Consider the following 14,418-nt stretch of genomic DNA (forward strand, 5'->3'; position numbering starts at 1 on the left):
CCCACCTGCAAAAGCCAGAGGCCATCCCGGCCCACGGCCTGCCCTGTCCCAGTCACTTGTTTATGCAACGGGGCTGCCCCCACCATCCCACGTTTGCAACAGCTGGGACCAGAGAAGCCCTCCAGGGCAAACTGGGCTCAGCCTGGACTTGCCCAGCGTCTGGAGGAATAATCTACCCAGCAGCAGCACGACAAAGGCTTCCGCCTGTGGTCCAGAGAGACATCTCTTAAACCCTGTGCTGTCCAGCCACCCAGGACACAAGGCACTGTCACACGTCACCATGGTGGCCCCAGGACCAGGGCACAGCTGGAGAAGACACTGTTCTCTCTGTGGTGGGCGTCGTGTCTGGCCTTGTCTGAGAGCAAGATGTGATGTGTCTCCACGCAAATGCCATGTGGGCAGCTCCGGCTGGGGCAGCAGCATTTACAGTCATGAGCGCGCACGGCCTCGCTCGCAGCTCACTGCTGCCGCACAGTCGGGAGCCGCCCTCCCAGGGCCTCAATCTGTCTGCACGGCTGCCACTGCCACTAATGGGAGCGAAGCCAGAACGCCAGGGAGACCAAGTCCCAGCATGCAGCGCTAAACGAAGTCAAGCAATTGTCCAAGGTGAAATATTGAATGGAAAGGAACCTGCTGTTTCTGGAGAAGACGTTTTTGGCTTAGGTCATTTAAGAATAAAATCCAACCCACACATCTGTGAAAGCCGAGGAAGGAGGATCCTGGAGAGGCCAGCCCACAGCGCCATCCTGCACGTGACCTAGATGGACCTGACTCCCCTGGGCCCAGATCTCAGTCTGTGGCGGTCAGGGAACCGTGGATGTTGTTACACTGCGTGTTTCACTGGGAGAGGATTGGAACTTCTCCAGAGTGACCAGAGAGGCCCTGGGCCAGCCCTCCCCCTGCCAGCTGTCTGTGGAAATCCTCCTGGTGACCCCTCGGTTACATGCACCCCCAACCAGCGTATCCCGGGGCTGACAGTGGACTCGTGCACTCGTTTCTAAAATGGTTGCTTGCATGCTCACCGTGCCTGAGAGTACCTGTCTCGGTCAGTCAGACCCCAGGGCCAGGCACTCCAGCTCATCTCCATACGTTCGCCCTGTTTCTGAGAAGTGAGAGACAGGGCGACTCTGGCCAGCCAGGAGAGAATCGGGAATCCAGCTGAAGTTGTCAGGCTGTGGACCAACTGACGGAGCTCAGGATCTGAGGGCAAAGCACACAAAATAGGAAGGGCGACAGGAACAGAGGAGTGAGGGTCAGACATGGCTCAGACCCGGTGAGGACCAAGCCCAGCCTTGAGCCAGCACCTGGGCAGCACCTCTGAGCGGCGCGCCTGCTCACAAGGCCTAACCCACAGCTCGTGCCTCCACCAAAGCCCACACTTCCCCCAGGCCCGCTGCTGACCCTTTACTTCAGCTCCCGCTCTGCACCGCCCGAGACTGGCCAGGACTAGAAAGACCCCAGGGCAGCTGGGCCTCGCTGAACTTCCTTCTGTCCAAAGAGGATGGCTGGTCCAGAACCTGAGCCCACAGAGCTGGGTAAGTCGCACCAGAAGGCAAGAGGAGCCACCCCGAGCTGGGAATGAGTGCTTGGCCTCCCAGAAGCCTCCAGCAAAGGCCGCCTGTCCTGAGTCCCCAGGTCCGGGCCACTCCACCCCCACAGGACAAAGCATCATTTTATTACTGGTCCCATGGTCCCTCTGTCACCTGGGGTCCAGTGCCACAGGCAGGGAAAGCCTCATTCTTAAGCCTAAGCATCCTTCCCCATAACTGTCCGCTCAGGTCCCACGAAATGCATCTCCCGAACGACTCCTCGGTTTATGCCTGGTCTTCAAGGACCGCCTCCAGGTACTTCCGAGCTCTGCGGTCATGCCAGGATGGCCGATGTCACCGGGGACAGCGGCCCAGGAGGGGAGATGGGCAGCTAACCCAACGTAGGAAGGAAGAAAGACAGGAGCACTTGGCCTCTCGCTGGACGGCAGGAAGGAGCAAGTGTTGCTCGCACAGCCCGGCCGTCCAGGGGAGCTGCTGCTCTTCCCAGGGTCCTATCCTGGAGATCCTGGAAGTCACGTGCGTGGGAGCAACTGCAGGGGCAGTGAGGAGCAGGGGGCGGCGTCCCACAGCGTCCTCGATTCCTGCACTGGGAGCGGTGGGGGTCCAAGACCAGACAGGGGCTATCGATTCATGTTGGTGGCTGGGTGGAACCAGATGCTAGAGTTGAGAGGTGTGCTTTACAAGGATGCATAGTAAGAGTTCATTTATTTTCATAAACTTACATTTAAAATTCAGTTTTAGCAGAATAATTTTCATTTACCTCTTGGACATTTATTCACTCTAATTTGTACTTTTGCCTTTCTGGTTTAAATATTTTATAAGACAAAATAACTTGCTTTGAAAATATATGTGAGAAAACACATTTTTGATGTTTTTGCATGTACTTTCACATTTGTGATGAAAATTTATTTAAATTGTGCATATTTCAAATACATTAACATTTTTAAAATCCCTTAGCTCATTGTTATAAATAGAACAAAATTATGTGAAGATGTTCATTTTAATGACAGGATTTGTGGTTATGATGAAATGAAGGCGAAAAATTAATTTAGAGAACTACAAAGTAATTATAAATTATGTGTATCTCTATCTTGTTAGTCATTCAAACAGAACAAAAGGACATTTAAATGTGCAGTAATAATTAATTCAGTCATCTTTGATATCTGCCAGCTGTGGGTCATGTGAAAACTATAGCTTTACACATTTTTCAATTTTGTCTTGAAATATATGAAAAAAAATATGTGACTATAGAGTTTTCAAAGTATGAGGACAGAACATATTTTGTTTAACTGCTTGTGGGCTTGGTTTGTGTTCCTGAGTATGAGCGTCAGAGGCAGATGCTACAGGCAGGCTCTGTGGTCTGGAAAGAATCGGTCCGATCACCCTCACAGGCGCGTTCTCTTCCAAATACGCACCTGTAGGCAACTTGGAAACACCTGCAGCTTTTATTCAAGAAATGTCCCTGGGCCTTGGCGGGAACTCCCCTCACTGGCCTGCACGCCCCACACAGAGACGCTGAGGCCATTCTGTTCACATTTGTTAAAGACCCTGGTCTGCCCCACACTTCTGCTCCTGGGAACGCCTCCTCCCATGTTGGGAGAGAACACGGAGCCCCAGCAAAAAGAAGCCTGCACTGTTTCTTCAGTAGCTGCCGAGACCCCAGCAGGTCTGTCCAGCTTGGACGTCACAGGGTCACATCCACCAACTTCAGCAAACAGCCACCCCGCCCCCCAGGCAGTGTGTCCCCAGAGACAGAGGCCAGACACTCTTCCTATGCCTCTTAGATGGTGCTGAGGCCACCGAGCCTTCCTGTGCTTTAGGAGGAAGAGAAGACCCAGGGGACAGCGACAGCCACTGTGAGCCCTTCACAGCAAGAGAGCCCAGAGGAAACAGCTCAGAGAAGCAGCCGAGCTTCCGTCGCCAGGGAAGGAGAGAGGTCTAACCACCTTCTTATCTGCACATAACACATCCACTTCTCCCAAACGGCCAGGTACGGTCTTGTCTTTGTCCCTGGGGGCCAGTTCTCCTGGACCTTTTGAAAAGGGCACACACACAAACTCATATTTATGGGGCACACTAGGGGGCATGGGTGACGGGGCTCCAACACACTGACCCCTGAGCACACCAAGCACCCACACCAGCCTGCGAGTTGAGAAGCTCTGTGACCAGAAGTTGCCTCCACTGACAGAGGCCCAGGAAGGCACCAGGAGAGGCCCGGGTAGCCTGGGACATACGACTTACCCGGAGAAGGAAGGCAGGCCTGCCCCCAGGACCAAGGAACCCGGGTCCTAGGAGGAGGGGCGAGCCCCTGGTCCTCCCTCTCCACACCTTTCCAGCAGGCGTGCTGCTCCTTCAGCGGACACCCTGCCTCCCAAGAAGCTGCCGCTACCACACTGGTATCTTCAGTCTCTCATCTCTAGAATAAGAGAGGTTTTTCCCCAGGAATTGCAGGATCAGGAAGTGGGAAGGTTCCTGTGGTGAGAAAAGAGAACAATACATCCCCTGTGGGAGGAACGAAGTGGGAGCTCCTGAAATCACTCAAAACCTTCCAGAATGGTCCAAGGCCACTGATTTGCTAGTGTTGATTAGACCATCTCTTCAGGCACTTCAATTAAAATAAGGCCCAAAAACATTTTCAAATATTGACTAGAAGTGAGCAGCACACAGCACGTCAACACCTGGAGCAGCCACTGCATGCACCCTGTGTGGAAAATTACTCACCCAGGAACCATAGCCAGAAAGAGCCATTGCGTTCCGCGTGTTCTTTAGCTTTCGAATAAACAATTGACAATTTAGAAAGAAAGGTAGATGCCAGTGTTAACAACATCAATAAGATAATGTATGAACCAAAACTTGCATTTACCAGACAAAAATGCTGCACCTCACAAGTCATACTCTGCTTCCCTGAGTTAAATTTTTAATGTAAACAAAATCTCCAAGCAGTGCCATAGAATGACAGAATTGATGCGGTCCATGTCTTTGTCTTTGCAATCCTGTGCTGTCACTCTCCCTTCCAAGTCTGCAAAATCGTTCATCTGTCCTTAGAGAGACTTTCCTTGTGCACAAATCACTTGTGTGCATACGTGTGTACATATGCACATAAATGCTGCCTTTTTAAATATTTTAAGTGTTCTGAGAATTGCTTACTTCCCTTAACGCTGCATGTTGGACATTGTACTATATGCCCCATATTAAGTCAGTATACTGATCTAACTTCTTATTGTTGATAGCTGCGTAACATTCCATTCAATTGATACAGCACTTTAAAAAAAATACGTTGTATTGAGGAGTTGGACGGGTGAACGACCTATAAAGTGAGGAGGGAGAGTTCCAGTCTTTTATGAATTTACTCTCAAAATGACCCCATCACTGGGCAAGCATGTACGGGGAGCCAGCTGCTTTTCAGAGAATGAAATGGCTCCTGAAGGATAAGTAATAAAAAGGCACCAGGAGGCTCACTCATGTTGTTAAAGCTCAGCAGTAACTGTATCAATTGTTGAGAACTTAGAACAAATGATTTCTCTCGGAGAGGGAGATCCTCTGCAGACACGGACACCTCCTTGCCCGGTGATGTAAAAAGTAGCCCCGGTGCGTGGCTGGCTGATTTCGCTCATCTTTAAGTTCTCTACACCGTGGGAAGACATGCCCGACCGCCCAGCACCGGCCCGCCCTCTCCCACTGTCTAAAGCACAAGCGCTCACCAAAGCTGTCCGGTCAACTCCCTATTTTGAACCGAGGAGACCAGAATGAAGTGCGGGGTTTCTCTGTAACACAGTCGAGTCTCCTGGGTATTCCTCCACCCGCTCAGTCCAGCAGCATGTCCCTGGAAGGCCAAAGGAACATCGTGTGGACGGCGGCACCCCAGGTCCTGCACAGGGGCGCTGGCCGCTCGCCCACCACTGATCCCACGAAGCTGCAGATACAGATAAGAAAACTGAGGTTCAGCAAGTCAAGTGAAGTGCCGGGGGCCCCATGGCCAGGAAGCAGCAAATCCTGCTCTCAACCCAGCTGGCTCAGCTCTGGACCTGCACCCCGGACCACTTGAAGTCGTGTGTGACCATTAAGTCCCCGACACTCCAGGATGGGTACACTTCTCAAGTTTATTGGCTTTTTCTCCCTTACTTGAGGGATTTGAGCAGCAAAATAGCACTAAGACTCTGGCAAGAAAGGTGGACTTTCCGTTCTCTTCATGACACCCACCTAAGAATGCGTCAGAAGGGGGCCCAGGGAGCAAGAGGCGCCGCTCTCCTCCTGGCCAGGCGACGTCCATGCGCCCTCTCCACACACACTCTGAGCACCAAGCGCTACTCGGGGAACTCCCCGCTTCCATTCTTACAGAGCCACCAAGGAAAACGTCCCCACCAAGAGGCAGTGGGACACACGTGGCCTCACTGGGGCCTTTGATGGACTAACTGGCCTTCTATGTGGACAACACCTGGCTGTCCCCACAAGCAGGAGATCTCCTCCAGGTATGCCCTGCTTCCTCCTCTTCCCAGCCAGATGCACCCGGTCTGGGGTTTGTCCACCTCTGACAACGCTGGCCGCTGGCTCTTCTGTGGAGTTGGCCCTGACCTAACTCTTCTATTTCCTCGACTGTTCACCCCAAAGCACAGCCACCTCCAGAAAGATTGGCAAAGTACAAAATCACAATTTCTGAAGCCGTCTGGTGGGTCCGGCACTCAAATTCCCCGACCAGCACCGCGGGCGTGTCTTCGGCTGCCCGCTGGACACTCACGTGTTCTGGAGACTGGAACCTCGAGCTGTGGAACTCAGACCTGTCCCCTCCGGTTCCAAGCTGGCCTCCAGCACAGCCTCCTCCCACAGGGCCCCTGGCAGGAGCAGCCCAGGGCTCCAGGACCAGATGCCGCGTGAAAACTGCCCAAAAGCCCTCGGCCGTCGCCTGGGTGAATGCAGGCCAAGAACGCTTCAGGTGAGGCCTCAACTGGAAAGCTGGGGCCTTAAAGGGTCTCAGGACTTTTTTCTTCCCTTCCCCTCAAGGGATCCATGGATGGCGGAGATTTCCCCCCTCCTGGGCGGCTGCTTCTATATTTTGTGCTCCATTCACTCAGAGCCCCTTGCAGACCCCAGAGCACCGTAGGAGCTTCTCTGAGAAGAGGAAAAGCAAAGTCCCCTCTGCAGCTGCCTTCTGGGTGACACGCGCTCTATCCTGCCCCCTGTGGTGACCGCCCTTCCCTCCTTCAAGCTCTGAGGTCACTTTCTCCAAGGCCAGACTTTCCTGGCCAGGAACCTTGACTGGAAGTCCTTGCTGCATTAATGGTCCAAGAACAACGTCCCCCCTCTGGTGCCTCCATGGAGCCTGCAGCCTCTGTCCCCCAGCACCCAGGTCATCAGAGCTGGTCCAGGAGCCCCTTTGCAACCCTGGTGAGGCTGCAAATCAGCTCATTTGAAGACTGGCTCTGTGCCCACCAGGCTGCTCTCAGTGGGCTTCCTGAGGAATCGGAGGTGTGGAGAGATGAAATGGCTTAGCCGGGGCCCCTGGGACAGCACAGGTGGAAAGCCAGTCCCGGGCACTCCTGGCCTCTTTGTTGCATGCCACCACACCTCAGGGCCGAGGTCGCGAGGAACCTGCATCTTAGACAAGGAGCCTACCTGTACTGAGAAGGTGGCAGGGCAGGGTGGGCGCTTTGGAGTCTTCACAGAAGCACCCTCAGCTTGGCCTCTACCCACAGCCCTTCACCAACACACCTTTCCCCTCCCTCAGGGTGCTTGTCCCACAGCAGTCTCTACCCCCAAGTCACTTAGGGGACTAAGAAACAGCATGCCCCACGAATAGCAGAGCCCTGCGCCCAGCAAATGCTGCGAAACTGCTCCTGAGAAGGATTCCTCACCTCAGCCTCCCAGCAGAGCCCCCGTGAGACCCGTCCAGGACCTCCCACCCTTCCAGGACTTCACGTGCCCGTCCAGTACCGAAGCCACTCACCACAGTGACTATCAAGCACATGGTTCAAACTGAGACCTGCCCTAAGAGCAAAATACCAGATTCCAAAGACAACCAGGGGGAAAAGAATGTCGAACGTTCTTAGTAATAAGTTTTATGTTGACTACTAAGGAAAAATGGCAATATTTGGATTCATAGTTTTAAAGACAAATAGCAAAATTAATTTCACCAGCTTCTTTTTTTTAATGTGGCTAGTAGAGAATCTGAAAATGCTTCTGTGGCGTGGGTTCCGTTGCTCCTGGACAGGGCTGTGAGGAGTGTTTGCACTCTACAAGAAGTGGGGACCACGGCCCATCAGCCAGCAGACGCTCGCTAAGCACGCAGGATAAAGCCAGCATGTCTTGCTGGCTCTCAGGCAGACAGGCTCCTGCTCCTGGGGGCTTTCATTGTCCAGGGACCGTCGGCTCCTACAGAGCCAGAGAAGAGCTGCCACTGAGGCAAAACCACTTGCTTTGGGATATATTGAAGAGGCAGGTTGGGAGGACTTCGCGGAGGAGAAAGAGTGTTCCAGATATCAGATTGGGGTCTCTAACCTGGTCTATAACCCAAAAGAAGAGTGGCATTTGAGAGCAAGAACCATGCTTCTCTGAGATGATTGCTCGACTCCTGAGAAGGATTCCTCGCCTCAGCCTCCCAGCGGAGCCCCCGAGAGACCCGGGGACTCTGTGGCAAGTGCCACCAATCCCAGGACCCAGGCACCTTCCAGCTACTTACTCTGCCAAGAAACCAAGTCCTGACACCAACTGCACAGCGCTGCCAGCAAGAAAGGCGGGAGGAGCAGTCCCCAGTCACATTGCTCCACCTGTCAGGGAGGAAGGCTCTCACTTTCAGGGTGTGCCCAAAGAAACCTCGGGGGCTTGGGGACCTTCAGAATCAGGGGAGCGCAGACATGGTGTCAGCTCGCGTTCTCTGCCCCTGAGGCGGACCTCGGTCGATGGAGAGAATCTCGTGGGTGGAGCGGGGGAAAGGTGCCGGGCTGCCAGGCCTCAGCGGGACCGGACCGGGAGCTGGCGTGCCGAGGGTGTGTGAGGAAGCCGTCCGGGAGGGAGAGTGGGGGCCCCTGGAATGTCTTCTTACAGCCCGGGAAGGTCTGGCTTCCTGAGCTGCTTCTCCAAGGCCCCAGGAACATGGAGGGCAAAGTCAGGGGCCAGAGGGCACGAAGCCCCTGAGCCTACGTGGGAAAGGGCAGAGGGGAAGATTTCTCCTGAGTGAAAGAGAGGCTGCCAAGCCTGGGCACCACAGAGACACCCCAGCCAGGAACAGGCTGGATGGTGGAGAAGACCGGAATTGCCGTCTCCCTGCCTGCCTGCTCCCGTCTCTGAGCCCCTGCTATGCCTACAGACTGACGTGACCGGTGCGTTTCCTGTCTCTCCCTCTCGCTAGAATGTGACCTGGACTGGGGCTTGCTCTGCCGACTCTTGCATCCCCAGCCCGTTGAACACAGCAGGCACTCAATAAATATTTTAGATGAATAAATGAATGATCAGCATCTACGATATAGCAATTTGGTAGCATCCACGAGGTACCTGGGAGTATGATGCTCTGGTGATAAATTATACCAAGATTGACCACAGACACAGCGATAATAGCAATCGCTGTACAAAACGTCCCCATTGGCCTGTGTTCTTAGCGGGACTTTCTCCATTGGCCTACGAAGGCACTGACCTCAGCCAAGCTGTTTCATCCCAGGTCACCAGGGGAGGAAGAAACAAAGCCAGAATTCACACACAGGTCTTCCAGCTCCACAGCTCCTGTTCTTTCTACCCAGTCTCTGGACTCTGGGTCAATCTCTCAGCTATGGATAAGCCCACAGCAGAAGCTGCAAGGTCACTGCTGCAGGTGATGAGATAGTCCATCCTCCTAAGGAGAAAGACAAGCTGGTCTTGACTGAGTCCTGAGCAGGTGCCAGGTATCATAGGTGCTTTCTGTCTGCTCCCCCCCTTTCATCTTCACGGTGACCCCACGAGATTGGGACTATCATTTAGTTCCATACAGAAGTTGGTAGAATTCTGAAATTGCAAATTTGCTTTTCTCTGGATGCCAGATCACTGAACCATCAGAAAGGAATCGGGTAACCCTAATTAGGAGCTAGAGGGGAGCAGCTGAAATAAGAGCGAGGCAGACGTGTGCCAGCCAAGAAAACACCTGTGGTGGCTAAACAATGCTGGGTCTCTACGGTAGGGGATTTAATGTCTCCTTATGCATTTTTCTTATTTAAAGAATGGTTTCAGCACTAACCCCTCCGACATCAGTGGCACGGTATGCATACTGTGCTGACATCTGGAAATAGTTGGTGGTATTACAAACAAATAGTTAAGGAGTTCACCCAGATAATCAGAGACAAATTTGACTCTAACCCAGATTCAAAACAGCACATATCCAGAGTGAGCACTGAGCTCCAGACTACACTACCCTCCTCTGTAACGAAACAAACATGGCGGGTTCGGGTTCCTGGGCCTGGAAGAGGTTGTGGGTCCTCAGCCTTTTCCCACTGGCTGGCTCAGTGGAATTCAGCAGAAGTGAGGCCACAGGAGCCCAGGCTGGGCAGGATTCTGCAGACAGGGCGATGACCTAGAAAAGCTGGAGGATGCTCTGTCCAGGAGCAGGGGCAGTGGGAGGGCAGCTGGGGACAAGCGTTAGGAAAGGGCCAGGACTGAAGGCAGTCCCAAGGACTAGGCCTACAGGGTTGGTGCTGGGTCATCAAGAGGACCGGCAACTGCTCAATGGCTGGGTCTTTGGAAGCACAGAAAACCACAGTCAGGACACAGGCCAGGCTCCAACGCCAGGTCAGGCCCTTGCTCTCAGGTGCCGGTGCAGTGGAGCTAGACAGGAGCACTGCATGCAACCACACAGGGCTGGAGTCCCGTGCCACAGCCTGGGGCCTCCTTGCCTACTGTGGCTGGACTGTCCCCTTCCCCGAGCGTCCCTCCAGAAGCCCAAGCTCATCCCACGCATCATCTGCTCCTTGCTCCAGCTCACACCAATGCGTCTCATCTGTCATTTCCAGGGTGGACAGAGATCTCAGAGTCTCTGGGGCACTCCCATTGCTACTGTCAAACTGACCCCAAGGGACACACTTGTCATGTCCAAAGCCCAGTGGTACCAAGGCAGCAGGATGGGTTGGTGAGAGACCAAAGAAACGGGTGCTGCTGCTCTTTGCCACGTCATTCTCTATAAGGCAGAAGATTCCGACCGTGGCTCCTCCTCTCTGGGGCTTGGCAAACAAATAGGCAAAAGCCAACAGGCCAAGGTGACCAAGAGCAGAGCTGGTGGTGGAACCTCACAGGGCAGAACTTGGGACCCCAGATACCCTCTGAGGAGGTGCATGCTTCCCTCTCTGACCCAGAGCCAAAGGGCTACTATTGTCTTGGCAAAAGCAAGACAGAAAAACTGGGGCTGGCTCAGCTAAGGACCTTCACCAACCACAGGGACTGGGTGTAAGGCAAGAGGGGCTGGCCCCGCAGGCTCACATGTGGCCTGTGGAGATGACGATGGGGACATTGCACTGCTACTCTCCTCTGAGCGCCATTGGGCTGGGCCTTGCAGGGCTGGGACTGGTTTGTTTAGCTGCCCGCCTGTGCGAGGAGCATCGTCCTGCCCTGCACAATGCCTGCTGGTGACGATGCCAGCTGCTCCCCTCTTGGCTGCCCCACCCTGGCCCCGCCCCCATCACACAAGGATCAGCAGACAAATCACTCAGGGCCCCAGCTCCCTCCCCTCACCCCAGAGGCCAGAACACAGCCCTGCCTTCCGTGGCTGTCTCCATGCCCAGGCCTGTGTGTTCAGGACTGGAACACTGGACCTCTGGACACAGGGCGGCCACTCTTGCTTTGAACGAGTTCACTCCACTGGTGGATTTGCACAGTGTTCCTGCATTTGCCTCGCTGGCCCGCCACACACGTGAGGGCTTAGAAAGAAGCAGATGCAGCTAAATAAGCCAACCCCAGCCCTGCAAGGCCCAGCCCAACGGTGCACGCTTGTGCGTGCCAGGTCCTGTGCAGTGGCAGAAATGGAAGACGGAGTGGACTTGAATAAACACCAGCATTTCACTTTCAAGTGGCATCTGCTCAGACAAGAGCACAGTGCCCCTCCTTTACCCAGCAGCCTCTGCTTCTCCACCCCACCCACCCCACAGGGACCACCTGAGTCCAGAAGCCAGAGAGGCCCAGAGCTGGGAAGGTCCTCGTTGGCATCCTGCTGGCCGTGCTCTGCAGAGGAGTTTGGCTCTCCGCATTCTCGAGTCCACAGCATGAGAACAGGAGGAAACGTTCAGCCGGCCTTCTTTAATAAAACAAAATAGACTCAGCCACCAGGAGTTTGGAAACTGCTCTCTGGGGAGCTGTCGCCCGCCTCTGACAGGCTCTCTGGAGACTCGTGTTTAAAAAAGGAGATTTAAAATCCACCGATAGTAAATGCACTCTTCAATCACATGGCCACAGACTCGCCAGACAGCTGCCACAACAGACCCAGGGCCCTGCCAGGGGTCTCCTCCCTTCCCACCGTGGCCCCTAAATCTTATCAGCTTCCTCGGGTGTAGGGTGACTGCTGGCTTGTTTGGCTCGGGTTTTCCCAGGGCATTTCAGTGACTCCTGCACTTGTTCCTGTGCATCGTGGACAGGCTCCTGCAGTTCAGCACAAGTAACCCAGTCACAAAGCACTGCTACCCACCTGCCCCACTTCTAGAAAGAGCTAAGGTAGACCAGCCTCCCCACCCTGATCCCATCCCACTCTGCCTGCGAAGGGGGGTGAGAAGAAAGACACGGGCCTTTTCTGTGGTAAAGACTGCTGGTGTCCAACCAAGCCAGGCTGCTGCTCCCCACAGCAAGCCCTTCTCCCCAGGGAAAAGGCCACCCGGAGCAAAGATGGCATTCCCAGCCTCCAGGTGGCGGGGAGAGACACAGAAGGTCCTATGGCTGTGCGTTGAGCTTCTTCTTCGTCAGCCCCTTCCTCTGGCCTGAAAGCTGGTGTCTCCGTCATGGCCCACAAGGACGAGGCCACTCGTTGGGTGGGCAGAGCAGTGTGGAAGGAGCTTGGCCCCGAGGCCTCAGTGGGTGCTCTGGACTTGGTCTGTGAGGAAATCAACTCCTCACGTGCTTATTTTGGGTTATACTGGGCCATCCGTACCTTGGAATCAAATCCCCCTTAACTTCAACCGTTCCGTCCCAAGACAAAGTCACCATTGAAGATGGTTAGACCCCGGCACGTCTAAAGTGAGAACCTAAATGTGCAAGTCACCTCCAGTCAGAACCTGAGTGACTTTAGGAAAGCAGAGCCGGTTCACCGCTCCTCCTGTCAATCGTGAGGACTCTGCGCCAGGCTCCCGGCTAGATCCTAGTGACACTGCCGTCAATCGGGGTCTGTCCTCCCAGGGGAAGCTCGCAGCTCACAGGGAAGAGACACCAGGAACAGGTGGGCGAGGTGAAGGAGCCCCAGGCAGCACGGGGTGCCGAGGGGGCAGAGCCAGGGCCTCGCCTGGAGCACTGTGCATGCCTGTGTCCACCCTCCTGCCCCTACCGGCCCCTCACCGGGGGGCAGAGGAGTTTGTGGGACGCGCAAGGGCACGCGCAGGGGCACGCGCAGGGACACGCACAGGGACACACGCAGGGGCAGGCGCAGGGGCACACGCAAGGGCACGTGCAGGGACACACGCAGGGGCAGGCGCAGGGGCACGCGCAGACGGAGGCAGAGGCATGCACAGGAAGCAGCAGTGCAGAGGCCCCACGGCCCTCGGAGGCGCTCACACCGCTGTCGGCTGGGGCTCCACTCCGGGCTCCGCACCTCCTCCTCACCTCATTCAAGAGCTGGGCCAGGCACGGGCAGCTCCCTGTGGAGGGCAGCACATCTCCTGTGGCAGACATGGTCACTGTGTCCCCATGGGCACCACCTCGCCTTGTCCTCCCACCCCCAGCTGCTCACCTGCAGTGCCACATGCAGGCCCAGCCCGTGACAGGAGCAGGGGCCTCCTCTGACTTCTCCCAGGGTCCACGCCTTCCTCCTCACCTCAGGCCCCCTCCGGAGCCTGACCTGTGCTCCCCCACGCATCCCCGAGGTCAGTCGCCATTCCTTTGCTCCCGGTCACTCTGCTTCCCACTTAAGATCCTCGCCGGTCCCAGAATCAACGCTGTGAAATTCCGAGGCAGGCTATGGATTGTCCCAGATGAGAGGAGACTAAAGAGCCAGGACAAGTGAGTGCCCTGGGACCAGGTGGCCCCGGGACATCTAGTTTCCACCTGGGGGACTGTGACACCTACAGCTGGACCTCAAGCTGCGCAGACAAATCTACAAGTGACATCTGCATCCAAAGGAGGAGGGAGCAGGCACCTCCAGGAGGTCCTGCAGCTTCCCTGAGGCACGACTCTTCCAACGCAGAGAGCAAAGGAAAAAGGAGACGATCATAAAACAGAGAAAGTAAGAAGGCGCCCAGGGCCAGGCACGAAGGTGACGCTGGAGGGGGCCTGCGGTCTCCGGCTGCTGCCCCGTCACAGCGGCTCACTAACTGTGTGTGCCTGCCACTTGTCCTGCAGCACTGGAGACCGCAGGGTGAGCCACAAGAACTGCATACACCCTTTTAACTTTTATCTCATGACAGGGTCTCGCTAAGTTGCTGGGGCCAGCCTCGAGCTTGCCCTCCTCCTGCCTCAGCCTCCGCAGTCACTGGGATCACGGGTGTGGCCACCAGGCCTGGCTCATGTGCCTGCTATTTACGGAGCAGTCGCTCCCCACAGGAGGCTCTGAAGTGGACACATTAGAGGAGCAGCCGGTGCCTCGCAGGAGCCCAACAGAGCATCTGTTTCCAAACAGCCCGTAAATGCCCTGCGGTCACATTTGCATGAAACAGGCCTGGTTCCAGAGCTGGCCTCTCCTGCTGGTGTGCCTGCACCTCAGGGGACGTGGCCCATGCAGAGGCAA

The 14,418-nt window shown here is 55.2% G+C and overlaps 2 long non-coding RNA genes across 2 annotated transcripts; both read right to left on the reverse strand.

Moving 5' to 3' along the window:
- Nucleotides 1–903: 903 nt before the first annotated feature.
- On the reverse strand, nt 904–2,267 carry LOC124962009 (uncharacterized). Its single transcript, XR_007104409.1, has 3 exons — nt 1,704–2,267; nt 1,402–1,517; nt 904–1,200 (listed from the first exon to the last, which is right to left on the reverse strand). It is a non-coding gene; the product is annotated as an uncharacterized LOC124962009 (long non-coding RNA).
- Nucleotides 2,268–2,761: 494 nt separating this feature from the next.
- Nucleotides 2,762–12,107, reverse strand: LOC124962008 (uncharacterized). Its single transcript, XR_007104408.1, has 4 exons — nt 11,652–12,107; nt 9,175–9,369; nt 5,252–5,373; nt 2,762–4,022 (listed from the first exon to the last, which is right to left on the reverse strand). It is a non-coding gene; the product is annotated as an uncharacterized LOC124962008 (long non-coding RNA).
- Nucleotides 12,108–14,418: the final 2,311 nt, after the last annotated feature.

The sequence above is a fragment of the Sciurus carolinensis genome, chromosome 12, assembly GCF_902686445.1.
Source record: "Sciurus carolinensis chromosome 12, mSciCar1.2, whole genome shotgun sequence".
Taxonomy (NCBI): domain Eukaryota; kingdom Metazoa; phylum Chordata; class Mammalia; order Rodentia; family Sciuridae; genus Sciurus; species Sciurus carolinensis.